Here is a 27,941-nt window from a genome sequence, read left to right on the forward strand (position 1 = left end):
AGTGACAACGAACGGGTTAAATTCCTGCAAGCCTGATGCTAAACTATCAAATTAAATAAAAACTTATCATTGACACATGGCATTGTTCATACACCACCTAGGTACATCATTAAGCAAGTCCACTGAGCAACAGGTGGTCACGTCAGACATCTGCGAGACGACAACCACAGCAGCGTCAGATGGCAACTAAAGGGCACTGAACATGGGCGACCAACAATGGGAAGAGAGCACTTTGTAACAAACAAGCAACAAGCAGCTCAAGCACCGATGAAGTTGGCAGGAATGACACGTGCAGCATTTATCGGTGTCACCAAATGTTGCTAGAATCATCACTCATAACCAAACAACAAAGTTCCAAACACGGCCTCCTCTCTGGGTTGAACAGCTGGCATGTTCTTTCTCAGCAGATGGTACAGCTAGGCTGAGGCGCTTCGTAGGACTGGAGGAGACCACAGGGAGGTGACGATTGGACTGCTCGGTCACACGTAATGGACTCGCAGATCATGGCCGTGTCAGAAGCCTTTTCAGCACGATCTCTTAGTCCCAGCAGATCAAGCGGGTCAGGGGTTCACTGGCGGGACTGATGCCTGCACATACGGAGCACGACATACCAAGCCGCTTCAGTTTTGTGAAGTCACAAAGCTTATTCTACAACCCAACGTGCGGGCCAGGGGTGCCTTCACAACGGCTCGACAATTCACACCTCCAACAAGCAGTTTGATGCGAAATTGTTTTGTTTTATTTAGTCTCCTGGAAATTGACTGTCAAATGAATCGCAACACCTAAGTAGACAGCACACTGTTCCGGGGCGCCCAGCAGCTTTTTTCTGCTCCTAGATCGGACATGCCTAACCTGCATAACCTTTTACTACGACACAAACATTCATGTCTGTGTCTCTTTCATAAGATATATCATATTCATAGAGCCCTCTCCGATTCACTGTTTTCGTGCCCAACCTACATATCACGCAGCGATCACCAATACAAAGTTGGCATTCCTTTCAGCCACATGAAACAATATCTCAACTCTTTTGTCCTCAAAGCTTCCGGCTCCAGCATTTATCGCATCGATCCCCGACGCCAATGCCTTCAAAACAGCCGTTTCAAACACTGAATTGTAATTTATTGTAACATTGCCTTTTACTGTATGTTTTTTATTTGTTAGCCAATTTTCTCGGTAATGCCCCAAGCCTTGAGAGTAAATATTGAAATGAAATGACGCTGGAAAGACCGGCAGTAAAAGGATGCACGAGACAGGTTTTGTTCGTACCAGCAGCTTGCTGACGACAGTGAAGTTTGCGCTTTCGTGTTGAGAAGTGCGCAATTCGCAACCAAGGCACTAATGTGAACCACGTTGGAACTTACTTTTCAGAAAGCACTAGCAACAAAGACAGCGAAACTGAGTCTCAGTGATTTGAACTATTAATAGCAGGTGTCTTCCCGGTTGTCTCAGAGTAGCCACCAACTACCAAAATGGACATGTAATGTGCGGTCATGAATTTCCGACGCATTCAGCTAACATTTGCAAAGTGCGCTAAGGGTGTTATGGCGCTCAATGGTCAGGACATACATGGTCCGGTGCAAAAACAACTGAACTGGTACGTGTCAAAAACTCGGTTGTATCACTGTTCACTGTGCTCATTGGCTACTCGTTCACCCACGTCACTGAAGCCTGGTATAAAACAACCATGACGGCAGGCGGACAGGATTGACAGCCCGTAATCCTAACAAACTCCATGCTTCGCTAGTGCTACTCTGCACAAGCTGGCGGCTTTTCTTTTCCTTGGCCATCCGGCCGGCAAACATCACACCAAAGAGTCCTTCATTGTGTTTATAAGTCTGCCACACGCAAAATTATTTGGAATCCACTCTCAAATTGTCAAAACAAGCGTCTGGCTTGGCGCCGCCATCATTGATGCCATCTTGATACGACTTAGCAAGCGACTCCAAAACGGCTGTGCGTAATTTTGCAAAGAATGAAATTCAGGAAGCGGCATCTCAAATTCTATTAAGAAATCAGTTCGAACCCCACCAGATCCAGATTATCTGAATTCATGCGCACTCGTCACATCTGGGGAACAAAGTGGCCCCCACAGTTTTGCCCACGAACTCGTCGACCGGGCAGTGGACCAATCGTGCATGCGAGGGTCTAAGGAGCGTATGGTTACTTTTCAAGAAATTACAACTCACCACAGAAATGAGAGACTAGTTTACCCTGCCCCTCATTATTCCCTAACGAAAATCCAGCAAGCGACATGGAGGCAACTCCAATCTCCTACCTTCCTGAACCTTTATAAATTGGCCCTAATGTACCCAGGTCTGTACACCGCGAGGCTGGGTCTCTACCCAGTTCTGTGTGAGGCCGAAAAAGCCGACCTAGCCCATACCTTATATGAATGCCCCGAGCTCCAACCCAAAGCCGGATGGCATCTCTCAAACCAAATAGAATGGGAGACTGCGGTGACCGGTGTAGAAAAGGAGGAAGAGGACGAAGCGGGCCTGAGCACGCGCCACGATCATCATCAGTGTAGGTGTTCGATCACATCAAACAAAGAAGCATCGGTCGCTCTGTCTAGGGCTTGGGGCCTTGACTCGCGGTAGCTTCCGCGACATCTTTGGTGCCGACCAACCTGGAATATCGCCCTTCACAGCATCACCCGCATGGCTTTGTCGGTCGACAGCCGTCGGAAGTCTCGTGGCGTCGTCAGGAGCGGCGTCACGCGAGCACTCACCCAGCTGAATGACCTGCTGCAGCAGCGCTCTCCCGAAGCGGCAAACCTGAGCTCCCACGTCGACTACATCGTACAGCGAGAGCCTGAGCTCACCGCCCTAAATGAGCAAATCGCCGATGCCAGGGATGACGAGGGGCTGGATCAGAAGCTCGAAGTAGCGGTAGAGTACACCCACAAGATATCTTACGTCATCTCTCAAGCACGCTTCCTCCTACGAAATGCCCAGCAAGTGCCCAGCGCAACCGATTCTGTCGCCAGCGGAGGGACAGCTGCTCATTACTGATCCCGTGGGTGCGTCAGGAGGGCACAAGCATGTGTGACGTCATCAGACTGTTACTCTTCCCAAGCTCCAGATCCCAGCGTTCTCAGGCAACCTGCACGACTGGCAAGCGTTTTGGGATCATTTTATCATAACAGGGGTGAGACAGCTGCGCACATTGCGCCTTTTTGATACAATTCCATTTTCCTGCGCCAAGCTGCTCCAAAAGCATGAAAATGGCGAAAATTGCACCAAACTGCTCCAAAAGAGCCTGAAAGGCACGGATTTTGATGCTCATGTCAGTTCCGGTGGGGAAGAAAGCCTCTCGCATCCCAGTGACCGTTTTTATTGGCGGTCAATTGCAAACACAAAAATGACAAAAATAGAAAGACTTGAGAAATGAAGCAAACGGTAGCTTCTAAAACACGATTGGCTTTCAGTCCGGGTTCGCTGAAACGGCCTTCCCGATTAGGCATCGCTGTGGCTATGAACATGGCCGCCGCCTGATCTGCCTGCTACTGCCTACTTCACGCGCTCACTGCGCATCGCCGATATTTTCCCTGGTTTATTTTACGCTATCAGCTGGGTTCCAGTCTATTCATTCTATCAATTGTGGCTCTGAACAGTGACGTTAACGCGGGGATATGGTTTGAGATTGGTGCGACATTACGAGAAGTTGCGCGGCTCGTAAAAAAAGTTTTGAAATGCGGGGCCTACGACTTCGGCGTGGTTTGTCCTTGAGTGCGAAACGCAGTGCGTGGGCCTATAATCGGGTTCGTGAATTGAACTTTTTGGCTCGTTGTGGTGTTATAAAATGCTGAGGTGTTGCTATGCTTCGAAGCGCGATCGCGATCCTCAGCCCGGGAGGGAACGGTCGGCACGGAAGTTGCGGGTGGCGCTGCGGCGCCGCGACCTGTCCAGGCAGCGCCCAATAGCTGCAGGACTGCATGGTTGCCATAGCACGCGACTAATAACACTTGATGTATGCGAAGTGAAATTTAATGCCCGAAACTAGGTGGCTAAACAGTAACGCTACTCAAATGATCACCGGGTGGACGTGCGCCCCACGGACTGCAACGGGTAGGCATGCGACCGTTAGCTCGAAGTTGCTCAACTGTTACCGTGACTACACTCGTTCGTACAACGCAGCCTGGGATTACAAAAATAATACTTTTAGCATTGAAACGGTAAAAAAACGCCACAATTGCAGAGCCCTTAAATTTGATAATGTTAACGGCAGTTTTGTTGTCAGTGTTGCGTACAGCCACAACACAATCTCACCAGTTAGGAAAAAGGTAGTGCAGTTAGAACTTTGTGATACTCTTCAAAAATTCTTTCGCGTAAGGCTGTTTCAGTGTACGTGTATTCAAAACTGATTGGAATGTGTACTTGACCCTTCAAATTGCTGAAATTGTGATTTTTTAAGCTCACAAGACGATGTATTAAATGTCCCTGCCTGCTCCAAATCAAGCTTCTTCTGCTCCAAAATCCAAATTTTGATGCTCCGAAAACTGCTCCCAAATCTCTTTGGGCTGTCTCACCCCTGTCATAACGATCCATGAAAATTCCGAGCTGCCGAAGATAGAGAAGTTTAAGTACTTATTGACGTATTTTATCGGCGATGCCAAACGAGCGATTGAGGGAATCCGGCTTGCTAATGCGAACTACGATGTCGCGGTGAAGACCTTAGTTCAGCGATTCGGCCGACGAGACTTGCTCATCAACGAGCACATTGACCTACTCATGGCACCGAAGCCGATACGAAGCTCAATAGCTATCGAGAGGCTCCGCGAAATGTACGACAACGTATAATCTTGTGTCAGGCATGATTGGCTTGCCTAAGCCACAACTTTTAGCAACACACAATTTTTTTTTCGTGAACTGATTGTATACAGCTGATGGAGGAACAAAACGATAGGCCACATGGGAAACTCCAAAGAGAATGCAGGTGTCCGCTACCATTTCAAGACAGCCCGTTCCACAGGAAACTTTATGGGGCCCTTTTTCCGGTGTTGTGTGCACATCCATGCATGTCAGACATAAAGGATTGACAGGCTCCAAACGTAACAGCTCGCACTTCCATAAACTAGGACAGACAGTGTGTGACCTCATCTGTGAAAAGAAAAAAAAACACAGCAAATCGTATAAACACCAGGTGGAGCTGTATCGACCCACAGATTTATTCTATCAAGAGCACCCCCTTTGGGAGCTATACATATCAAACCCATGCAACGTAGCACCTCAGATGACGTTTGGAAAAGAACACCAGCTGTAGTTCTCTAGTGCACTGAAGTCGCGTTTCTAATGCAGATGTTGCCTAGAAGAGGAAATTAAAGATTTCGGGATTTTTTACGTAGGGGAAGACGAGTTTGGAGCGACGATAGCACTGCTTTTGTGAGAAAGCTACCAAGAAATACTTAAATTTTTCTGGCAGGAAATTCCGCTAGCGGCCCCCTAAAAACATCCACATCGTTGTCGTAAACAGTTGCTCCTTCCCATACCCATTTCAGAAGGCATCTCCCGGTATTTCATTTCTGAAGAGTAAGATGGGGGTGCACAGAGGTTGTTGGCTATTTCATTGTGCAAAGAGTTGTAATGTTCAAATAAAGACATTGAGGGAGTGAAGAAACACACAGACGTATGTATACTAACATCAACTGTGCACTGCAGATTATTTTTGCCATTTAGCAGATATATCAAAGAAATGAACCACACTATATCAATAAATAGGGTAACATGAGTATCCCCTTATATAATGCCATTTTCAGGTATCAGCTGCTGCAAACAAGAAATAATGACACTTCCCTCCTTTCCCTTTTTTATTATGGCTTGTGCTATCTTGTTCAATGCATTTGCCAAATGGTGGAAACAAAGTTGAATGGGTACCCGACGTAAGTTTAAGTCTTGTGTTTCCTTACTCTCTAATTGTTTTTAGGTACACCTATCCATTACCTGTACAAGGAACACACGAGACAAGCACTGAATGTGAACTGTTTTTTACCGACAGAAAAAACCATTTCAGTGGCAAATTACATGAGACACACACAGCTAGTGCATTTGCACGCATATTGATGGTGACGCCTAATTGTTCTTTCCAATAAAAGTGCCCCTTTTTGCCTGCGTCAGTCCGCAAAGCTGCAGCACGTGTTCAAACGGGCCATATAATATGGGTTCCTGAGACAAATGCACAGTTCCCGGCCACAGTTGCACTTCCTGCACAAGCGTGGAGCAATCGTCACCAAGCTGGTAAGGCCACATTGCGACGGCAAAATTTTTGCTTGCAGCATGGTCTTGCAGGGTAAATGGGTCCCCCTCTCTGACCCCACCTCTGTCATGCTGCACAAACCTCCTCTGTAAGAATTTTGTGTTTGCGCGCACACTCACACAGCTGAGCCCTTCCCCTCTTGCCGCACCAAGCATCCTCAGACAGCGTGCCAAGGCTGTGGAGCATAGGAGTCAGCGGAGGGAATGCGCGGCTTTGTGGCTGCGCACATGGCGGACCAGGCCGCTATTGAAGGCAAAAGTCGTGGGGCACAGGTGGCACTCGTAGGGCCTCTCACCCGTGTGGATGCGCAGGTGCTGGACCAGGGTGCTCCTCTCTGTGAAGGCCTTGCCGCAGTGACTGCACTTGTGGGGGCGTTCTCCCGTGTGGGTGCGCAGGTGGTTGACCAGGTGGACCCTCTGCACGAAGGCCTTGCCGCAGTGGCTGCACTGGTGGGGACGCTCGCCCGTGTGCGTGCGTATGTGTTTCTTGAGGTCACTCGAGTAGGGTGTCATGTAGCTGCACTGCTGGCAGTGGAACAGTTGACGATCCGGTGGGGCATCGTGCTCCCTCCTGTGGCCATTAGGGGAAGGGCCTGCAACAGGGAGGAGGGGGAATGAACTGATAGCCCTGCCACCGACAAACACAGTGACTATGCACCACCAGCGGAATCTTAAAGGGGCCATGAAGGCCCCTTTAACAGCATATCAGTGACCTGTGTAAAAAATTAAGTTTTGCTTGTTTCACGTTATACCAGGCACGACAGCATTTCCCCTTGCAAACATTAAAAACAATTTACAAGCTGTCTTTCACTGTCACTTAATATACTGCATTGAAACTTGTGGCAGCACATATTTATCGTATCTTTCCGCAGTTATGAAATTACAAAAACGAGCATTCCGCATTATAACCTTTTCAAAATGTACCGACGACACAACTCCTTTATTCAGTAAGCTAGAAATAATGCCTTTTTTGGTTGCTAGAGATTACAAAATAGCCTGCGTCACTCATAATATTTTGTCAGAAAAGAGCCCTTTGCCATCAAATATTTTCATAAAATCAGGTACAGTAACACGGAGTCACGCAAACATCAATTTTAGCATATCGCTTGTACACAACGTGTATGGCAGACGTACAATACAGTATCTTGGTACTAAGATATGGAACGCTATTTCTGTTGACGTTAAAGAAAGCCGCAATTTTTCTCGAGCGTTGAAAAACAGTATCAAAGGTAATTTCGAAACGCTAGCTTGACCTCCATATAACTACGTTTACCACATTTAAAACATGTATATTCTCTTTTTAAATGATTGGTCCTGGACAAAATATGGGCGATATTCAGCAGCGAGACTAGATTTGCCATTGCTTCTCTTTCGCGTGAGCATATATATGTCTATGTATGAGTATCTGCATTTGTATGCATGTGCATGTATGATTGTATATGTGCTATGTTTAAGTACATTGATGTGTACAGTGTGTTATGGTATGGTTCAGACGACCGCTTTTCTTTTGTTGTCCGTATTGAGTTACTTTAAAGGCTGAGTTGCTACAATATGATGTATTTATTGCATGGGCCCGCCACTAGCAAGGCTGCTATGGGCCCAGATGATGTATTGCAAATCAAAATGTATTCTTTTCTTGGTAAATAAAGTTGAATTGAAATTGAAATTGGAAATGCAAGTTCGTTTTATTCGAAAAATCTGGTGGTTTATAGTATTCCCAGTAGCAAACGATGATTTATTACTGAGAAATTAAAAATTTTAAGCCAATATTTTGGGTCTCCTGCTAGGTCGTGCATTTTGTAACACCAGTGCAGCGTGCAGCAGCACACCATGGGTGTGCAGCATCGGCAGGCATACTGCGCGCCATAGGCACTGGTGCTTTTAAGCTGACATGTGTTTGTAATGTACAGTGTTTACCCTTCCATTCTTATCGCTATAGAAAAAATGTGCACTAAGATTAAAAGAAGCTCGTTCTGCAAGCTTATAATTCCTTTAATTTGTGTTGGATTTTGTCAGCTTCAGCCAGTTCCGGCATACTGCCCATAATACGTCATAAGTACAGAGCGGAAAATAGCTAGGATGTTGCACGCCTATTTTGTTTTCATCATTATACAGCTTACGTGAGTGAAGTTTGCGTTAAAAGTGCTGTCAGTGTTATTTTAAAACAGCAACCTTTCGAATGAACCAAATTAGCAAGTCTTTCTTGGGCTACTTAAATGCAAAAATTGTGGTCTGCCTGCCTGTCTCTTGACTTCTGGCCAAGAGTTGAACCAATCGCAAAACAGAACATGTCGGCAGAACCATTCCAAACTAAATCTACTGGAATAATTCAGACATGTCCCCATTATTTATCGCAAAGGCTACCTCAGGCACAATTGACGGAAAATGCAAATACGTAATTAGTAGCTGCTGTGTTCTTTTAGTCAAGAATACAGCTTGGGTTATTTTTTACGATATCAGGGGGGAAAATAACCCATTAAAAATGATGTGGAAAGACTCCAGTGCAGGCCAGGTAAAAGCAAGCGCAAAAAAACAGAGCTCACACGCTCCTAGGCAGAGCAAGAGACAGAAGATAGAGAACGGAGTTTGCACTATCCCAAGATGTGCACGGGCAGTGTGAATGCGGGAAAATTGAACTGCACTGAACAAACCTCCATTCAACTAATTGCACGAGGAGTGAGAGGGGAGGGAATTGCATGACGCGTGTGAAGGGTGTAGTGGCAGACGACGATAGTCATTTGATAACATTTGCAGAGAACCATGCAGATACACTGCCAACATTTTGGCCACTGTTGTGGAACCCACCAGAATAAGCAGAATAAATCATCCTCGAGTCATTTTTCACAAACAAACCAGATTAGGTTCCATCCATGGCAGTCACGCAAGGAATCGGCACACACAAAGCTGTTGCCAGCCGAATGAACTTGAAGAGACATTGAAGCAAATTAGTTCATGTCCTATTTGTTGCTGCAATATGAACCGTCCTCCACTTGATTAATTATTAGCAGACTCAATAGTCTCGATTTATTTTTAGCAGGTGGCAGAACAGAAATCTTCACACAATGACCATGGCGAGCTTAAAAAATAACCCAATGACGCAACACTAGTTTGGAATGTCTTTCCATGCTATGCTAGCCTTCAGAGCTACAGCTTTTGCCTTGTTTGTTAGTCTGGATTGTTTAATGCAACAGCAGTAGCAAACTCGGTTGGTCAAAGACCTGGTGTCCCTGGGCTGAAGAGATAGCACACAACATGGTTGATGGATGGTTCACACATGCACAACTGCAAGGCCGGCATCTCAGAGACTGCAAAATATTTAAGCTGAAAGAATGCTCAAATTCCCGACACGTTTCCGAGAAAAGCTCCCGTAAACAAAGTAAAGCAACTGGATTGAAAATAAAATTGAGGAAATATGAATTGGGTAGGAATCAAACCCAAGAAATCTGAAATGCGAGACGTGCAGCATCCCCAACACCAGGGTGGCTCAGTGGCTCCAGCTAACTCAAGATGGCACGAACTAAATGTGCTGTTGCCTTCAACTTGGAAACACATGTTAGAGACATGTTCCGAGGCCTACTTTCATAGTTAGAGGCGTACTATTTAGAGAACTAGCAATGAAGCGAGTAACACTGTGCTTTGCTGCTAAATGTCTGCTTTGGGTATTCAACAACGGCGCCATCATGCAGCGTCCACTAAAACTTGCATTCATATGGTACCCTCCCAACTGATTGTGCGTGAGGAGTGCGAACATGGGAAAGGACAAAGACACGAGGGAGAAATGACAATGAAGGGACATGCTCATCAATGGCACATTAATGCGTTTGCATTCAATGCATCATAAGGTGTCCTTGCAATTTCGCATTTGTTCTCTGAATGTTAAACATGGTGGCAGTCTGTTCAATCGAGCCCTGAAGGCTTCACCCTGTGCCATCATAGCTGACATCAATAATATAGCAGGCAGGATGATACGAGGAAAGCGGCACTTTTGACTGTGCTTTGTCTATTAAGAAATGCGCGTAAATCCATGAAAGCTTAAAACCTAGCTTACCAATTCAAACTAGACAATCTTCACAACTGACAAAAGTGGCCCTATAGGCTATTATACCCCTGTCACACGGGCACTTTCAATCGCGATTGAAGTGAATCGCGATCGAGTTTTCGAGCACGCTCGACGCACTGCCGCTACTACACAGCCCGTTTCAATCGCGATCGAAAAGTTGCACCGGTTTCACTCGTGTACGCTAGATGGCGCTAACGTTGCATTTGCGGCCCGCATCTGGTAACTTCTCGCGGTCGTAGGTATACGTAACTATGGAAATGTTACCTCACGCTTATTTGGGTCAAGTTATTTGACACAGTTTGTGGCGTTAGTTGAAGTTTTCACCTTATGTGTCATTACTGAGCGGGACGAGAGTATCGCCGCTTTCGTTCGATCGCGCTTGAGAAACCAGGATTGAGTTCGAGCGGGATCCAGCTCGATCGCGATTGAAACTGCTGTGTAGCATGCACCCGATCCGGATTGAGCTCGATCCGGATCGACTCAATCGCGATTGAAAGTGCCCGTGTGACAGGGGTATCAGACATTAGCTAGACGATCAGCCAGATTATAAATAGCTATGCCGTGACAAGTACGGGTTAATTTCCTGCAAGCCTGACGCTAAACTATCAAATCAAGTAAAAACTCATCATTGACACACGGCATTCTTCATACACCACCTAGGTACATCATTAAGCAAGTCCACTGAGCACGTCAGACATCTGCAAGACGACAACCACAGCAGCATCAGACGGCAACTGAAGGGCACTGAACAAGGGCGACCAACAATGGGAAGAGAGCACTTTGTAACAAACGAGCAACAAGCTCAAGCACTGATGAAGTTGGCAGGAATGACATGTGCAGCATTTATCGGTGTCACCAAATGTTGCTAGAATCGTCACTCATAACCAAACAACAAAGTTCCAAACACGGCCTCCTCTCTGGGTTGAACAACTGGCATGTTCTTATTCAGCAGATGGTACAGCTAGGCTGAGGTGCTTCGTAGGACTGGAGGAGATCACAGGGAGGTGACGATTTGACTGCTCGGTCACACATAATGGACTCGCAGATCATGGCCGTGTCAGAAGCCTTTTCAGCACGATCTCTTAGTCCCAGCAGATCAAGCGGGTCAGGGGTTCACTGGCGGGACTGATGCCTGCACATACGGAGCACGACATACCAAGCCGCTTCAGTTTTGCGAAGTCACAAAGCTTATTCTACAAGCCACCGTGCAGGCCAGGGGTGCCTTCACAACGGCTCGACAGTTCACACCTCCAACAAGCAGTTTGATACGAAATTGTTCTGTTTTATTTATTCTCTTGGAAATTGACTGTCAAAGGAATCACAACACCTAAGTAGACAGCACATTGTTCTGGGGCGCCCAGCAGCTTTTTTTCTGCTGCTAGCTCGGACATGCCTAACCTGCATAATATTTTACTACGACGCAAAAATCCATGTGTCTCTTTCATAAGATATATCATACTAATAGAGCCCTCTCCGATTCACTGTTTTCGCGCCCAACCTACATGTCACGCAGCGATCACCAATACAATGTTGGCATTCCTTTCAGCCACATAAACCAATATCTCAACTCTTTTGTCCTCAAAGCTTCCGGCGACTGGAAGCACCTTCCAGCATTTATCGCATCGATCCCCGAGGCCAACGCCTTCAAAACAGCCATTTCAAACACTGAATTGTAATTTATTGTAACATTGCCTTTTACTGTAAGTTTTTTATTTGTTAGCCAATTTTCTCGGTAATGCCCCAAGCCTTGCGAGTAAATATTGAAATGAAATGACGCTGGAAAGACCGGCAGTAAAAGGATGTATCAGACAGGTTTTGTTCATACCAGCAGCTTGCTGAAGACAGTTAAGTTTGCGCTGTCGTGTTGAGAAGTGCGCATTTCGCAACCAAGGCGCTTATGTGAACCGCGTTGGAACTTACCTTGCAGAAAGCACTAGCAAGAAAGACAGCGAAACTGAGTCTCGGTGATTTGAACTATTAATAGCAGGTGTCTTCCCGGTTGTCTCAGAATAGCCACCAACTAGCAAAATGGACATGTAATGTGTGCTCATGGATTTACCGAAGCATTTAGCTACGATTTGCAAAGTGCGCTAAGGGTGTTAGGCGCTCAGCGGTCAGGACATACATGGTCCGGTGCAAAAACAACTGAACTGGTACGCGTCAAAAACTCGGTTGTATCACTGTCCACTGTGTTCATTGTCTTGTCATTCACCCACGCCACTGAAGCCTGGTATAAAACAACCATGACGGCAGGCGGACAGGATTGACAGCCCGTAATCCTAACAAACTCCATGCTTCGCTAGTGCTACTCTGCACAAGCTGGCGGCTTTTCTTTTCCTTGGCCATCCGGCCGGCAAACATCACACCAAAGAGTCCTTCATTGCGTTTATAAGTCTGCCACACGCAAAATTATTTGGAATCAACTCTGAAATTGTCAAAACAAGCGTCTGGCTTGGCGCCGCCATCATTGATACGACTTAGCAAGCGACTCCAAAACGGCTGTGCGTAATTTTGCAAAGAATGAAATTCAGGAAGCGGCATCTCAAATTTTATTAAGAAATCAGTTCGAACCCCACCAGATCCAGATTATCTGAATTCATGCGCACTCGTCCCATCTGGGGAACAAAGTGGCCCACAGTTTTGACCGCGAACTCGTCGACCGGGCAGTGGACTTATCGTGCCTGCGAAAGTCTAAGGAGCGTATTGTTACTTTTCAAGAAATTCCACCTCACCACAGAAATAAAAAACTAGTTTACCCTGCACCTCATTATTCCCTAACGAAAATCCAGCAAGTGACATGGAGGCAACTTCAATCTCCTACCTTCCTGAACCTTTATAAATTGGCCCTAATGTACCCAGATCTGTACACCGTGAGGCTGGGTCTCTACCCATGTCCGTGTGAGGACGAAAAAGCTGACCTAGCCCATATCTTATATGAATGCCCCAAGCTTCAACCTAAAGCCGAATGGCATCTCTCAAACCAAATAGAATGGGAGACCGCGGTGACTGGTGTAGAAAAGGAGGAAGAGGACTAAGCGGGCTTGAGCACGCGCCACGATCATCATCAATGTTGGTGTTGGATCACATCGAATAAAGAAGCACGGGTCGCTCTATCTAGGGCTCTGGGCCATGACTCACGGTAGCTCCTGCGAAATCTTTGGTGCCGACCAACCCGGAAAATACCCCTTCGGAGCCTCACCCGCATGGCTTTGTCGGTCGACCACCATCGAAAGTCTCGTGGCGTCATCACGTGAGCACTCACCCAGCTGAATGACCTGCTGCAGCAGCCCTCTCCCGACGTGGAAACCCTGAGCTCCCATGTTGACTGCATCGTACAGCGAGAGCCTGAGCTCACCGCCCCTAACGAGAAAATCGCCGATGCCACGGATGACGACGGACTGGAGCAGGAGCTCAAAGGAGCGGCAGAGTACACCCACAAGATATCTTACGTCGGCTCTCAAGCACGCTTCCTCCTACGAAATGCCCAGCAAGTGCCCAGCGCGACCTCTGTCGCCAGCTGAGGGATAGTTGCTCCAGTTACCAATCCTGTGGGTGCGTCAGGCGGGCACACGCATGTGTCACGTCATCAGACTGTTACACTTCCCAAGCTCCAGATCCCAGTGTTCTCAGGCAATCTGCACGACTGGCAAGCATTTTGGGATCATTTTAACATGACGATCCATGAAAATACCGAGCTGAAAATACCGAGGTTAGACATCGTCCAATCACGGTGCGTCTCCTCCCGTCGTCACAGCCTTTAGTTGGTGCGGCCGCCGCAGATCGCGCATGGTAGTTTTTCTTCCTTTGCGCTTTGTAAAATAACCGACTTGTCAACCGGATAAATGATGAAAAGTGTGCTAATTTGAGCCAGTCTACGCAGTACAAGCAAAAACGGGAGCTTGACAAATTCACTTCAGTGTCCCTTTAATTACTTATTGACGTACTTGATCGGCGACACCAAACGAGCCATTGAGGGAATCCGGCTTGCTGACGCAAACTACGACCTCGCGGTGAAGACCTTAGTTCAGCGATTCGGCCGGCGAGACTTGCTCATCAACGAGCACCTTGACCAACTCATGGCATTGAAGCCGATACGAAGCTGAATGGATATGGGGAGGCTCCGTGAAATGTACGACAATGTACAATTGTGTGTCAGCGCCCTGGAAGCCCTGGGAGTTCCGCGAGAGTAATACGCTGTAGTCCTGAACCGTGTGCTCCTCCGATGCCTGCTGGATGACCTGACTCTAATGTACCGGCAGAGGGTTAAGGAGACGGACAATGGGCTAACAGACGAATCCGCGACGCGGCAGCAAGGAGCTGGCCAGACAGAAAAGCCGATGGAATTCTTAATAGTTCAAATAGAAATTCGGGAGGAAGGGAGACAGGGACAGCCTCCATCGACCGCAGCTCGTCGGTCCGTCCAGAATGCCGACTTCAACTCCCCAGGACGATCGGAGACACCCGTTCCCTCAGCGTTGGAATTGACCGCGGAGACCGAGTCCTCAGCGACACCGGCGTGTCCCTTGTGTGAAAGCCACGGTCACAACGTGGCGGACTGTCGGGTCAACCTGTAGGCGGCCGGAAGAGCATGTGACTGTGTGACGCTCGCTGCTGCTTCTGATGCAGCAGACACAACCATGAGGCTCTTCAGTGCAGAGCCTTGCGTGTCACCTCACCGTGCTGTGTGACATGCTCCGGCCGGCTGACCGCACCACACCCAAATCAACGCCGCAGGTAAAAGCTGGACAAGGGGCACCGCCAACTGTGGTAACGGCGTTGAGTGGGCACTCCAGAGCAATGTCAGTACTTCTGCAGACGGCTCGAGCCTAGGCAGAGGGTTCTCAGCGACGTTTAGTGCGAGTACTTCTAGATACTGGCAGCCAACACACCTTCATTTGCCAGGATGTGGCTTGGGCCCTGAAATGCATGGATGTTGGTACCAAAGACCTGTCCTTAGCAACGTTCGGCAGTGCGAAGTCACCCAAGGTTCTACGGTGCCGGCGAGTACAGGTGACACTACGCGGACAAGCTCGTGGAAAGCCAGTCATGTTAGAAGCTTTAGAAGTTCCGAAGATTTGCTCCCTTACGAGTCCGGAACTCCACACCGCGACCGTGGAAACACTTATAGAAAAGCAATATAACATAGCCGACGCCTTCCAGCCGAGTACATGGAAGGCAAATGAAATCAGCGCACTGGTTGGATCAGACGCCTACTGGAAGATGGCCACGGACAGGGTGGACAGAATCAACGAAGAGCTGACAGCGGTGGAAACAGTTCTAGGTTGGACGGTCCAGGGGATGGTCGAATCTCCACCGTGCAGGTTAGCTAGTGCTATGCGTCTGTCGGGTGGCACACGGAGGCATTTGGACTTCGCAGCATCTACTATGTGGCGGCGGCAGAACTGCAGTTCCCGTTTATCACCTGAAACCAAAACCCCTAAGGCCCGTCCGAGCACTCGTGTAAGAAGGCAAGCGGCAAGCAAAAGGTTGATGAAGTCATTGACAACGAAGAGGCGCAGTTAATATGTAGTGCTAGCCAGCCGACATCTGAGTGTGCAGCTACCCAGAAGACAGTCAAGTGGAAGGCCGCATCCACGAGATGGGAATGCACCGATAGCACCACTGAAAACACAACACGTGGATGCCAGAAAAATCAATCCACAGACGGCCCCGAAAGAATATGGATAAGGATCCGACGATGAACCCAAGCGCAGTATTGAAGGAGGGGGCCGTAAAGGCACTCGAGAGCTTTTAGCCATGAAAGCCCATCCAAGGGGAAGATGAAAGTAAAAGGTACGCACCAAGGACGTTCAGCAAAATGCAAGAGTGTGTAGATGGAGAACAGCAAGACCAGCAATGAAGGAAACGACAGGCAGACAGTCCAGCACATAAGCGGTTTCTCAAGGCAACAGAACCAACCAAGAACGCGCACGGGCACTTGTGTCAGCGAGGCCGAAACGTCAGTCATTGAGTTGCTGGAAGGAATCTCATGCAGTGGTTTGTACCCGAAGGTTCTTCCGATGTAACTCCATCGCCAGGCCAAGTAAGCAAAACGTCGAACACCGCAGATGGAGATGGTGACCTGTTTTGTATTTGCCGCCTAATCATCGTGGGCCCGTGGGAAGATGTAGAAAAGGAGGAAGAGCATGAAGCGGGCGTGAGCACGCACCACGATCATCATCAGTGTAGGGGTTCGATCACATCGAATAAACAAGCATGGGTTGCTCTGCCTAGGGTTCTGGGCCATGACTTGCAGTAGCTTCCGCGACAATCAGCTTCGAGCCTCAGACCCAAATTCAGGCCGTGGACTGGGATTTGGAAGCCGCCATGAAGCAACGTATTCTGGCCACCTCACAGAGTCAAGAAGAAGCACGTCATTCATCAAACAACTCAATGATTGTTGACTAAATAAAGTTGTTTCTCCTCCTCCTCCTTCAAAATGCTAGAAAACTGCGGGTATATATCCAATTCCACATCATGATGCAACGGCAACGGAAGCCCAGATGCAACGAAAGATATAGTGGAACCCCAATAATACGATTTTCAAGGGATCAATTCGAGGGATCAATTTGCAAACCTCTAACTGAAATCAAAAGTTTCTAAAAATAAAACTCCTATTTTGTGCCCCCTCCCCTTGACAGCATCTGCGCTAGCCCGCCAGCCATGCACCGTGTCCTACACGAGCCCTGTGGCATCCGGCGCTACTTATACGCATCGACCTTAGGGGTGGCTGCGCTGCCTGCCACCGCTTCTCTGCGGTCTCTACGATATGAGTGCTGGCTGATTGATAGGAGCTCATGCAATGTTTTGGTTCTCTTTCGCATTTTTTTTTCCTTTCTGCACCCTAAACAGCTTGTTATGGTCATGTCTGTAAGCAAATAGTACGTTTAGGGCATTTCAAAAGACAGTTGTGGCTTGATAGAGTGCTGGGACTCCAACAAAAGCTATCCAGGGACACGGGTCTGTGTGCTTCCTGAGCGCTCTTACAAGTGTCCAGCATGGCAGCAGCGTGTCACCACTGTCAGCCGAATATGTCAGGCACAAGTGAATTCTATTGTCTCCCCGTTTAGACCTGATATGGCACAGTAAGAGGTCGGTGTTGTCTTGCAGCGCGGACAACGAATGCTGCTGTTTCATTTCAAATATATACGTCGTAGAAAAATCTGCCTCAATAATGTTGTTATCCCAATGCCTGACACCCACCTGAGCCTTTTAATGGAATACAAGCCACAAAAAAATGTTGAGCACAGTGCAAGGTTCTACGTTGTTAAATATGTCATGCCTTAAAAGGAATAACAAAGGAAAGTAAATGAAACCACGGTGTAATATATGGTGTGCAAGTCGGGCAGAAACAGAATATCTCTTACAAAAGTGGGAAAAAAATATAGTGCAGCTTCAGAAATGCTTCTTCTCAACTTAAATTAAGCCAGGTAGTATTCACCAGACCCAACGAGATGCGAAAGAACCGGACATTTAATTATAGTTGTGTCCAAATACAGAACGAAATCAAGGAATGAACGTTCTAGTAATCACGCACACAAACACTATGCGTTCACTTTTCTTTTTGTTTTTTGACTTAAAGGGACACTGAAGTGAATTTGTCAAGCTCCCTTTTTTGCTTGCACTGCGTAGACTGGCTCAAATTAGCACACTTTTCATCGTTTATCCGGTTGACAAATCGGTAATTATTTTACAAAGCGCGAAAGAAGAAAAACAACCATGCGCGGTTTGCGGCGGCCGCACCAACTAAGGCTGTGACGTTGAGAGGAGGGGCGCCGTGATTGGACGATGCCCAAGGTTAGCAATCACACAAGTTTCGGTTTCGGTTCTGTAAAACATAACCAATGGCTTTGTTGGATGGGCATTCTCAATATCTCAGTAATCATCGTACCGCGCTTCTGCCATGTTGTCGGCTGTAAAATGCACAAGATAAGCCTCCCAGGACGGCTTGTAGTCGTAGCATTCACTAGCCGAGACCTACGCAGTGCATGAACGCCCTCCGCGTACCCGCAGACGCCCAAATGTCATGCGCTTTTCCCCCATATTTGGAGCTTGCCTCCCTCATGCCTGTATCGTAAAAAGCGTGTTCGCACCAGGCCAAGGGTCTGTTCATTCTGGCCTGTGCCCACTGCCTGCAAGCAGTCGGTGCTTATGGCAACAGCACGCCAACGAGAACTCGCTAGCGCGCCAGTGCCAGCCTGCGCGCGTTTTGTGAACTAGTTCGTGTAGCCATGAACGTTGCGGCCCCAAAAAAGGTGAACTCAATATAGAAAACATCGGCGGAAAACAAAAAAGTTAACTTACAAAAAAAAAAAAGCACGTACCCGCGGGGATTCGAACTCGTGACTCGCAAAACATTTACGGTGATTCCTAGCGCCCCAGACTGCTAGGCTACGGAGCGGGGCGCGAAAGTCTTGCTAATATAGGGTATATATTGTACAACCGGTTTACACTTTTATTTAGTTTAGGCATTTCAAGCCGCTTAGGTGACTATTTGTTGTACTGCGATCGTGCAGTAAGCGTCGCCCGAGTTTCCACAGTAGCTCACGTCTAGCAATTGCATTTCGTAGACGGAAAAGCGTTCGCAGATGCGTAGTCGTGCTGCTGACCGCTGTGCTTGTTCGCCCAGCGCAAAAAAGTGCTTCCCGCGCCCTAGTTTTACGCTGTACGGTAAAAATATCAGTTGATTTTATTTGCTTAGTACCTATATTGACTTCGCTGACTCTTCTCCCGCCTTCAAGAGGCCTTATATTTTCCTACTGGCGTACCAGTCAGCGAAGCGTCGCATGTGCAGCGCTTGTGTGAAGCGACCTTGACTTGGAGCTAGATACAGTGTACAAACAAACCAAGTAAAGAAAGGCACATTCTTCCATTCACAAACGTGTCCTGGCTTCGTTTCAACTAAGCGAACGAATTGCGACCAAGCAATTTTTTTTAACCTCCTTGATTGCAACGACCCGCCGGCGGCCGGCGGACGAAACGCTGGGCCGACTGACTCTGTCGGCCGGGGAGCCGTGCAGTAGCGCAGCCGTGGCGCAGCCAATTGCCAGCTCATCCCCTCCTGACGTCACACGAAAACGCCACAGAAAATGGGCGAGCGTAAAGAGAGGAGGACAGCGTTTTCGAATTAGTTTTTCTACTAAATAAAATCGCGTAAACGCGCCTAGAGTGGTCGAAACATGGCCTGGGGACTCCGGACTACAATTTGCGCTAGTAATCCCGCAATGTTTACATATCACTTCAGTGTCCCTTTAAACGAACAGCTGATCATTTGGCGGATGCATTTTTTGAAGTACAGAGTAGGCAGCTGACAAACGACAAAAAGTGTCGCTGAAAGAGTGATATCTGATGAGGCCCTCTGATCTTAGTTTTTGCTGGTTTCTGCAGGATCCCTGTTTCATATGGTTACGTTTTGAAGAAGCGTTCGGTGCAGACGTGGCTTGCTCTATAAGCTCGTCACCACGCCGCTCGTGGAGGATATACGCAGCAGATGATGAATGTTTCTGAGATCTCACCTAAGGACAAGATGACCCAGCATTAAATTCTTTGTCAGGTGCTGATCGCAGGGTATAATTTTGCATTATCCGCAGTACTTCTTTCGTAGTATCACCTTAAAGGAGCCATGATGAGAAAATCAAGTTTGTTTGATTCGAAAGATTTTGTGTTTTTTAGTGCCCCCAGCGCTTCTCCGGATACCAACAATGCTTTATTCCCTGAAAAATGAATCAATTTAAGTTGAAATTTTGATTTTCCCTCTAAATCGTTTGTTTTCGAAATCTGCAATGACATCACAGGAACCGACCGCTCTGCAGCCTGGAGTGCCTTGATTCACGTGTCCGCCGTACAGGTATGGTGGCTAGAGGGGGGAAGTGTGACGGGCAGCAGTCGGCGGGGCGCACAGGGGAGCGATGAAATTCGGAGCGGAGTTGTAGATGGCGCTACTTGACGCTGGTGTGCCGCCGTCGCGGCTGCTGAAGAGAGCGGCGCAGAGCCGCTAGCACGCGCGTCGCGCACACTTTGCGTTAAAACAGAGGAAAACGTTTGAGCGATAAAAAGACAGTGGTTGAGAGTCAATTTTTTTTTTAAATTTGTGCTGAAGGACATGTGATGCGCGGTGCAAACATCACGAGCTGTTTGCAGCTCAGAGCTGCATAAATACGATTAACTAAACTTATTTTAGTGAGGAGAGAAAAAAAACCTATGCGTGATTCGCTAGCTAGCAAACGGCAAGAGAAGCTTAATGTGACAATCTGAGCACGAGGTCGCCGGTTCGATTCCCGGCCGCGGCGTCCGCTTTTCTGATGGAGGCGAAAAGCAAAAACGCCTGTGTGTGCGAGATTTTGGCGCACGTTAAAAATCCCCAGGTGGTCAAAATTAATCCGGAGCCCTCCCCTACGGCGCGCCTCATCGCCTGCGTCGCGTCGGCGCGTTAAACCCCAACAATCAATTAATGTGACAATCTAAAAAAAAAAAGGAGAAAGAGTCTTAATGCGGGCTTGTTGGTGCATACTTAAATATCGAAAACAGCGTGCGGTCTCGTCTCGCCTTTCTTTGTCCCGTCGTAGCGCTGTTTTCGATCTTTGATGAAGAGTGTATTTTACACCCGGACGCGTAGCGGAATTTTCAGACGCTGGATACGTTCGCATTCATGAAAAGGCATGATGCTAAGTTAACGCAAGCAAATGGGGGAAGCGAACACGAACGACTCGGAACGCAGATTTTCAACTTAGTCCTTCACCCGTCCGGCGTATAGTCGGTGGCCACGCAAATAAAAAATTAAAAACATACGAACAAGCAAAAAACTACGTTGTGCACACACGCAATAAATCGCGGCAACTCTTTGCCGTTCTGTTCGCTTCAGAGTTCGCCAGCACGGTATACCTTTAACAGAAGCTTTAGTATTGTAAAAGAATGTGTTCATGTTAGTGCTTTGGCGAACCTAACATGCAGCAAATATTTTCCAATATAGTAGCTTTTACAGCGCGGAATCACAAGGTCAAGGGAATACATATAGCACAGCAATCTACATACGCAAAATGTTCACTGGAGCGCACATGAGCTTTTTATTTCATAGAACACCTATCACATTTACAGGTCAGACAAGGAGAAGCAGCGGTATAGCAGCGGACTCTACTTGACCCTCCTTAACTTTAAATGCTTCTGGCGCTCCCTTTGAAGAGCCTTGTTCTTGTTCAAAGACATTGTATACATGCAGCCTACCACAATTTTCGCAGTAAGTTCTTTGCGATGAAGCTCGCCCCCTACTTGGCGGAGTGTTACACTGCTCAAAAACTGCATAAAGTCGTGCACACTGAATGCGTGAAGTTTCTCTGTTGAGAAGAACAACGTAAATGCATCATCTAACACCAGTACAATTGTGGCCAACGCATCGCCAGGGTACAAAAGGCCTCCCCTCTCAAACTGTAGCGTGCACACACTATCCGCAAGGCATTCAGTTGCTGCTCTGATGACTGCCAGGCCAGAAGCACACTGTCAGGCCAGAAGAAGCAAGAAATTTTACCACATAACCTTCTCGTTACACATCCTGCACGTTCGGCAACCGCTTCACCCAGGCAAAAAAAACATAATTCGCGCTTTCGATGCCATCAGTGCACACAACGTTACCTATTACATCGCACATGAATTGCACAATATCACGCACTGCACACCTCTGGCGCAGTGGCACATGAGCTACGCTTCCGAGCTTCGACGTGACGGCGATCGACGTACACAGCGGGGTTTACTACGCGGGCAAGTGGGTGGGCGCGCCGGCGAGCACACCAGCGGTGTTTCAGTGCCCCTGGCGGCGCCGGAAAATTTCATCGCACATCGCGCCTCTCTTTTCAACGGCGCGGATATGTCGCCCGTCACACTTCCCCCCTCTAGCCACCATAGTACAGGGTAGAGACGCGCATACGCTGGCGCCGCCATTTTGGGTCGCTCACTTCCTGCCGAAGCAAGTCATTGTGTCAAAACCGCGCTAAAATTATTGCCCCAACGCGGTTTACTGGCGAAGTTTGAATCACCTGTTTCGCGTTGGTAGGTCTCGTGGGAAACAGAAATAACGACGCGTTGAGCACGTTGACCCATTGCGGCAGCATGGGATTGTTCAAAGTGTGTCTCCACCCTGTACGACGGTGCTGTCCTCCAGGTCCCCTACGGTGACGTCCCCACGTTTCTTTACGTTACCTGAACCTAGATGGCACCACCATACAGTGGCAAGCCTTTGGTTTGTTTTTGACCGTATTTAAACCTGGCTTGTTTTTGTTCTGGGAGAAAATGGCCACCAAAAAAAGCCGTTGCAGCCGTCTCTGCTATCCTTTTTTTCGACAAAAGTTGTAGAAGAAGCGTCTAGGTCTGCTGACCAGGTGCGACAGCTTGCTGTGGCAGCCAGTTCGAGTGCGGTGGATGTCACAATCACATCTCTAAATGTTGCTGAAGTGTCAACCAACGAAGCAGCACTGCAGCATGCCGTGACACCCGGCGTGAATGCCGCCGACGTTGCCTCCACATCGTTGAAACGACCCTACCACTTCGGGATGCGGCACGATGTTTCTTCCAGCCATGCGGAAGCTGGTGATGGCAACAAGCACGCATCACGTTTCAACAAATCATGGCTTCGCAATCATCCATGGCTCCTTTACGATGACATCAAAGGTGGGATGCTTTGCAAGCTGTGTAAAAAGTACGACAAAAGACCATTTGACAAGTCCATGTGGAACGAAGAACCCTGTAAAAGGATTCGGATGGAAAGCGTTCGCAAACATGAAAATTGCTACTCACACCACGACGCAGTAGTGCTGGAGGCGCTTAGCAACAAGGCTGCATCGCCTTTGGAGGCTCTGCAATCTCCAGTTTCACGTGGTGCAATGCAAAAAGCATTCGCCAGCCTGTACTACCTATGCAAACATAGGATAGCGCACACGACGAACTATGAGCCACTTCTAGACTTACTGACGTTTCTGAGTCTGAATGTAAAAGACCAAATCGCAGCGGGAAAGAACGCGACCTATTGCAGCCAGCGAGCTATCAAAGAGATGGTGACCTGCCTGTCGAATGTCATCGAGGATAATATTTTGCAGGAGCTGAAGCAAAGCGAACATTATTCTCTGATGTTCGACGAGACAACCGACTGCACTACAGTAGAGCAGTTAGTTATCCACTGCCGTTACATTTTCGATGGAAACTTGCAGGTGAAGTTCCTGGCAATGATTGATGTGCTGGGCAGCCCAGACCAACAGTTGAATGAAGAAAAAGTGATTTCTCTTAATTCAGCCAATGTTGCAGGAGCAGTGGAAGATTTTATAGTAAAGAAAGGCTTGGCCTTTGAGTGCTTTCGTGGCATTGGAACTGATGGTGCCCCCATAATGACAGGAAGGAAAGGGGGAGCTGTTAAGCTGCTGACAGGCAGAGGGCAGCAACGGCTCCACAATGTACTCAAGCTGTAGGAGTACACTGTGGGGTCACAAGCTTAACCTGGCTGCAAACCATGCTGCAAAAGCAGTTCCGTACATTGGCAAGTTCAAGGACCTGGTGCAGCACCTGTACAGTTTTTATGCATCTAGTCCAGTCCGCACTGCTGGACTGAGTGCTGTGCAGAAAGTACTAGCTACACAAGGAGGAGGAGAAAAGATCATTGGATCATCTGCCACACGCTGGCTTAGTGTAGGAGGATCGTGTGCAGCCGTTCGGAACAATCTTTCCTCCATACTGGTCAGTCTGTCAAGAGAAGCAGAGGAGTGGAGCGACATAAAGGCTGCAGGCTTGCATAAATTTGTGTCCGACAAGAAGTTCATTGGCACTCTATTGATGATGTCTGAAGTGCTTCCATCCATTGACAGGCTGTCCAAAGCGCTTCAGTCAAAGTCACTGCATGTGGGTCTTTTACAAGGGCTGATTAAGTCCACAATCAAGATCCTGGAGGCACAAAAAAACATCCAGACACAAGTTCAGGCCTTTTGTGAAGCCAATGGAATACCATTCACACCCACACAGGAATATGAAGAGTGGCTAAGGGATACAAAAAGCGCATTCCTGGACAAGTTGACTGAAAACATCAAGGACAGATTTCAGGACGATGCCATACTGGCAGCCTTTTCTGTGTTGTTTGCCAGAGGCAGCTATGAAGAGGGTGTGTCTGGCAATGGTGTGGAGATTGCCGATGCACTGGAAAAGCTCTGCTGCACACTGGGCAAGTCCTACACTTCTGACATGATGGAAGAGTGGCGAAGCTTTGCAAACTTTGTGCTTGAATGCAAGAAGCTGCAAGAATTGGCAGATTCACAGTTTTTGCTGCATGTGGCTACAGGTATGAAGGAGTTGTTTCCTCTCTTGGCACACATTGCTGGTGCATACCTGGTCCTGCCTCCACACACTGCAGACTGCAAAAGAGACTTCTTTGCTTTGAAGCTAATTAAAACACACTTGAGGAACCGCCTCAAGGAGGAGTCGCTCGATGCACTCGTTCGTATTGCACGTGAAGGACCTGAAGTTGAAGAATATCCCTATGACAAGGTAGTGGAAAACTGGGCCAAGCTGAAGAACAGGAGGCTGAAGGTGTAAACGAGTCACCAAATTAAAATAGATGTTTCTAGGTTTGACAGTACCGCTGTGTTTTGAAATTTTTGCCCCCCCCCCCCCCCCCCCCCCCACCTGCTTTGATGATGTCCACCTCTCGAAAAAAAACTGGGAGAACCCTGCAACATCCATCATCTTAAGGGGATCGTGTGCACACGAGCGTTGTATAATCGGGGTTTTTAATGCATTGTTTCTGTGGGGAGTTTGCAAGGACCGCGGTGATCAGTCGTAAAAAGCGGGTCGTCAGAAGACTTGCGGATGCATCAGCGGGGTTCCACTGTACAAACAGTTTCATTCATAAATCTCGCTAGCAAAGGCTTTCTGCCAACGGCACCCTCACTATGCCAAAGACTGCAAGCGAACCGGAGAGACTGCTACCCTCTTCTACGCCACGTGGGCTTGCCCACAACTCTGAGAAGTGGTGGGGTGGCCCACACATAAAAACAACCTACCGGCAATGGTGGGTCCTACCGACTTCATAAGAATCTTGGGAGGCCATCCCCACCAGCCCTGACTAACAGATCCCAGAGGACTTAACCAGCCAGGCCAAGACGGGAGCAAAAGCCACTGGAGCACTGGACTAAGGGCTCCACCTGTGATTCCCTCACACTTCTCTCCCCCTCCCTGTTCCTCCATCTTTACTGCAATAAAGTTTATTCACTCAGTCAGTCCTACCCACAATCAGACTTCCCACACTAGAGTGGAGCAATCGTTACCCTGCTGGTGAACCCACCATGTTAGGACAGAACATTCGGCCGTAGTCAGGTCCCATAAAATAAAATGGGCTCGTTCTCCATGACCCCCCCCCTGGTGTCCTGCACAATCCCTCTGGCTAACGACCGCACAAAGGCACTCGCTCCCCTCCGATCTCATTGGAGGGAGTGTGCGCACCCACCCACCTGGTCCAAGCTCCCTGGTCCCTACTGGTGGTGGCGGTGCTCCTTCTTTTCATGGGCTTTCTTCTGGATGTGACGTACAAGGGCCTCGGGGCAGAAGATGCAAGGGAAGGGCCTCTCCCCCATGTGTGTGTGCACGTGGCTGCCCAGGTGGCTCTTCTGGGCGAAGGCCTTGGGGCACAGATGGCATCGGTAGGTGTGCTCACCTGTATGTATGCGCTGGTGCCTCTTCAGGTGGCTTGGGCACAGTGCTGTGAAGCTGCACTGCTGGCAGCGCAGCAGTCTGCGACCTGCCTGGGGGTCCTGCTGCACCTTGTGGCCATTTGGTGAGGGGGAAGAGCCTGCAACCGAGAAAGCGGGGAAAAATTTTAGTGCCCTTTCACTCTGTGTGAAGAGGGATGACCAGCGGAGCTCTGTAGCATAATGTTAGAATAGTCTTAGCTGCTAATTCTCACAGAATTTTGTTTCCACATAGTTGTGATAAAACGACAGTTACGGCCGTTTCTAGAACAGCTTTGGAGTTAAAACAGAGCCGCTCCACAGATGAACACACTGACTGTATCAGCACTAAGATTTTATAGATGACAGTCTACCTTAAGCTACTTGAGCATGACAATTTTGACCTGTGTGTCTGTCCCTCTACCTGGCCTTGTGGCCAAAAGTTGAGACCATTCATCAAAATGAATTATCTGCAGAACCGTTTCACACAACTAAATCTGACGTCCTCATTATTCATTGCAAGGAAAACATTGGAGACAAAATGTCAGTACTTAACCGGTAGGTCCCGTGTTCTTATAGTTAAGAATTCACCCCGGGTTGTTTTATGATCAATGAAAAAAGGGTGGCAAAATGGAGCAGAAAGACCCCAGCATGTGTGAGGTAAACGAAAGCACGAATGTGCTCAAGCAGTTGTACGCAGAGAAAGAAAGAAAACAAAGAAAAAGGGATGTGCACTGTCCCAACAGGTTGCTGTGAGCAGTGGAAAGAAGGGAAAATAAGGTCACACTGGACAAACCTCTGTTCAGCTAATTGCAAGAGCGAGACAGGGACGAGATAGTGCGAGGGGTTGGAGTGGAGAGCAGAGGAGTTACATGGCACAGGAGGCACAAAACTGCCTTTTGACGTTATTTGTAGTGAACAGAGCAGATACGTGGCCAACTTCATTCAGACTGTCTTGGAGCCTTCCCGAAAAAATTGTGTCCATGTTTCACCTCTAACAAATGAACCAGACAAAGTTCCATTCACAACAGTCATGCCAGGAATAAGCCAACACAAAGCTGTTTTCCGCCCAATGAACCTAAGGGGACACTAAGGCAAATGAGTCTATGTCCTATTTGTGGCCTCGCTATTAAGTGTCGATTGATTGATTGATTGATTGTAGGATTTGGCTTCATTGTAGGAAATGGCTCCAGCTAACTAAAGGCATACACACTGAATGCACTGTGGCATACAACTTGGAAGCGAACGTTGGATACATGTACCGAGGCCTACATTTGTAGTTTGGGCATGCTCATTGTGCAAATAGCAAACAAGTAAATAATAACACGAATATCTCCAAAATGCCCGCTTTGCTTGGTGTCCAACAACAGTGCCACAATGAGGCACCTACTGAAACGTGCAATCAAATAAAACCGCCTCAACAGATGGTGTGAAAGCAGTGTGAAAACTGGAAAAGACAAAGGTGTGAGAGGAAGTGATAATGAGAGGGCATTTTCAGTAATGGCACATTACTGTATTCTCATTAAATTATGTCATAAGGTGTCTCCGTAATTTTTTGTTTGTTCGCTCTGAATGTTAAACATGCTAGCAATCTTAAATTTAGCCCTGACGAGTTGCCAATATGTCATCATAGCCGACGTAAACAAACTATTGGGAGAGTGGCATGAGAAAAAACGCACTTTCAACTCTGCTTTTCTCGTCAAACATGTGTGTAAATCAACCATAATCACTTAAAATCTAGCTTATATATTCTAGACAGACAATGTTTACAACGTAGTTAGGTGTCCATTTACGCTATAAGAGGTTAGACAAATTAGCAGCCGGCCTATGCACAGCTCCATGCAATGTCAAAAATTGGGGAAATGGCTGCAACGGTAAAAGATTAAGAATCGCAACGAAAAAAAAACATTTTCATTTACACACGGCATTTTTCGT

General features: G+C 47.8%; 2 pseudogenes across 1 annotated transcript in view; one reads left to right on the forward strand and one right to left on the reverse strand.

Moving 5' to 3' along the window:
• The window catches only part of LOC144179816 (uncharacterized), a 105,708-nt pseudogene that overhangs the window by 44,491 nt on the left and 33,276 nt on the right, over positions 1-27,941 (reverse strand). Inside the window, exons 3-4 of the transcript XR_013324332.1 lie at positions 6,452-6,847; positions 2,732-2,794 (exon numbers count right to left, since the gene is read on the reverse strand). The product of XR_013324332.1 is annotated as an uncharacterized LOC144179816 (transcript). The remainder of the gene's footprint in view (positions 1-2,731; positions 2,795-6,451; positions 6,848-27,941) is intronic.
• Positions 23,352-24,922, forward strand: LOC144178950 (zinc finger protein 862-like; annotated as a pseudogene).

The sequence above is a fragment of the Haemaphysalis longicornis genome, unplaced genomic scaffold (genome assembly GCF_048455015.1).
Source record: "Haemaphysalis longicornis isolate Haplotype H1 unplaced genomic scaffold, Haemaphysalis longicornis Haplotype H1 scaffold_4, whole genome shotgun sequence".
NCBI classification, from domain to species: domain Eukaryota; kingdom Metazoa; phylum Arthropoda; class Arachnida; order Ixodida; family Ixodidae; genus Haemaphysalis; species Haemaphysalis longicornis.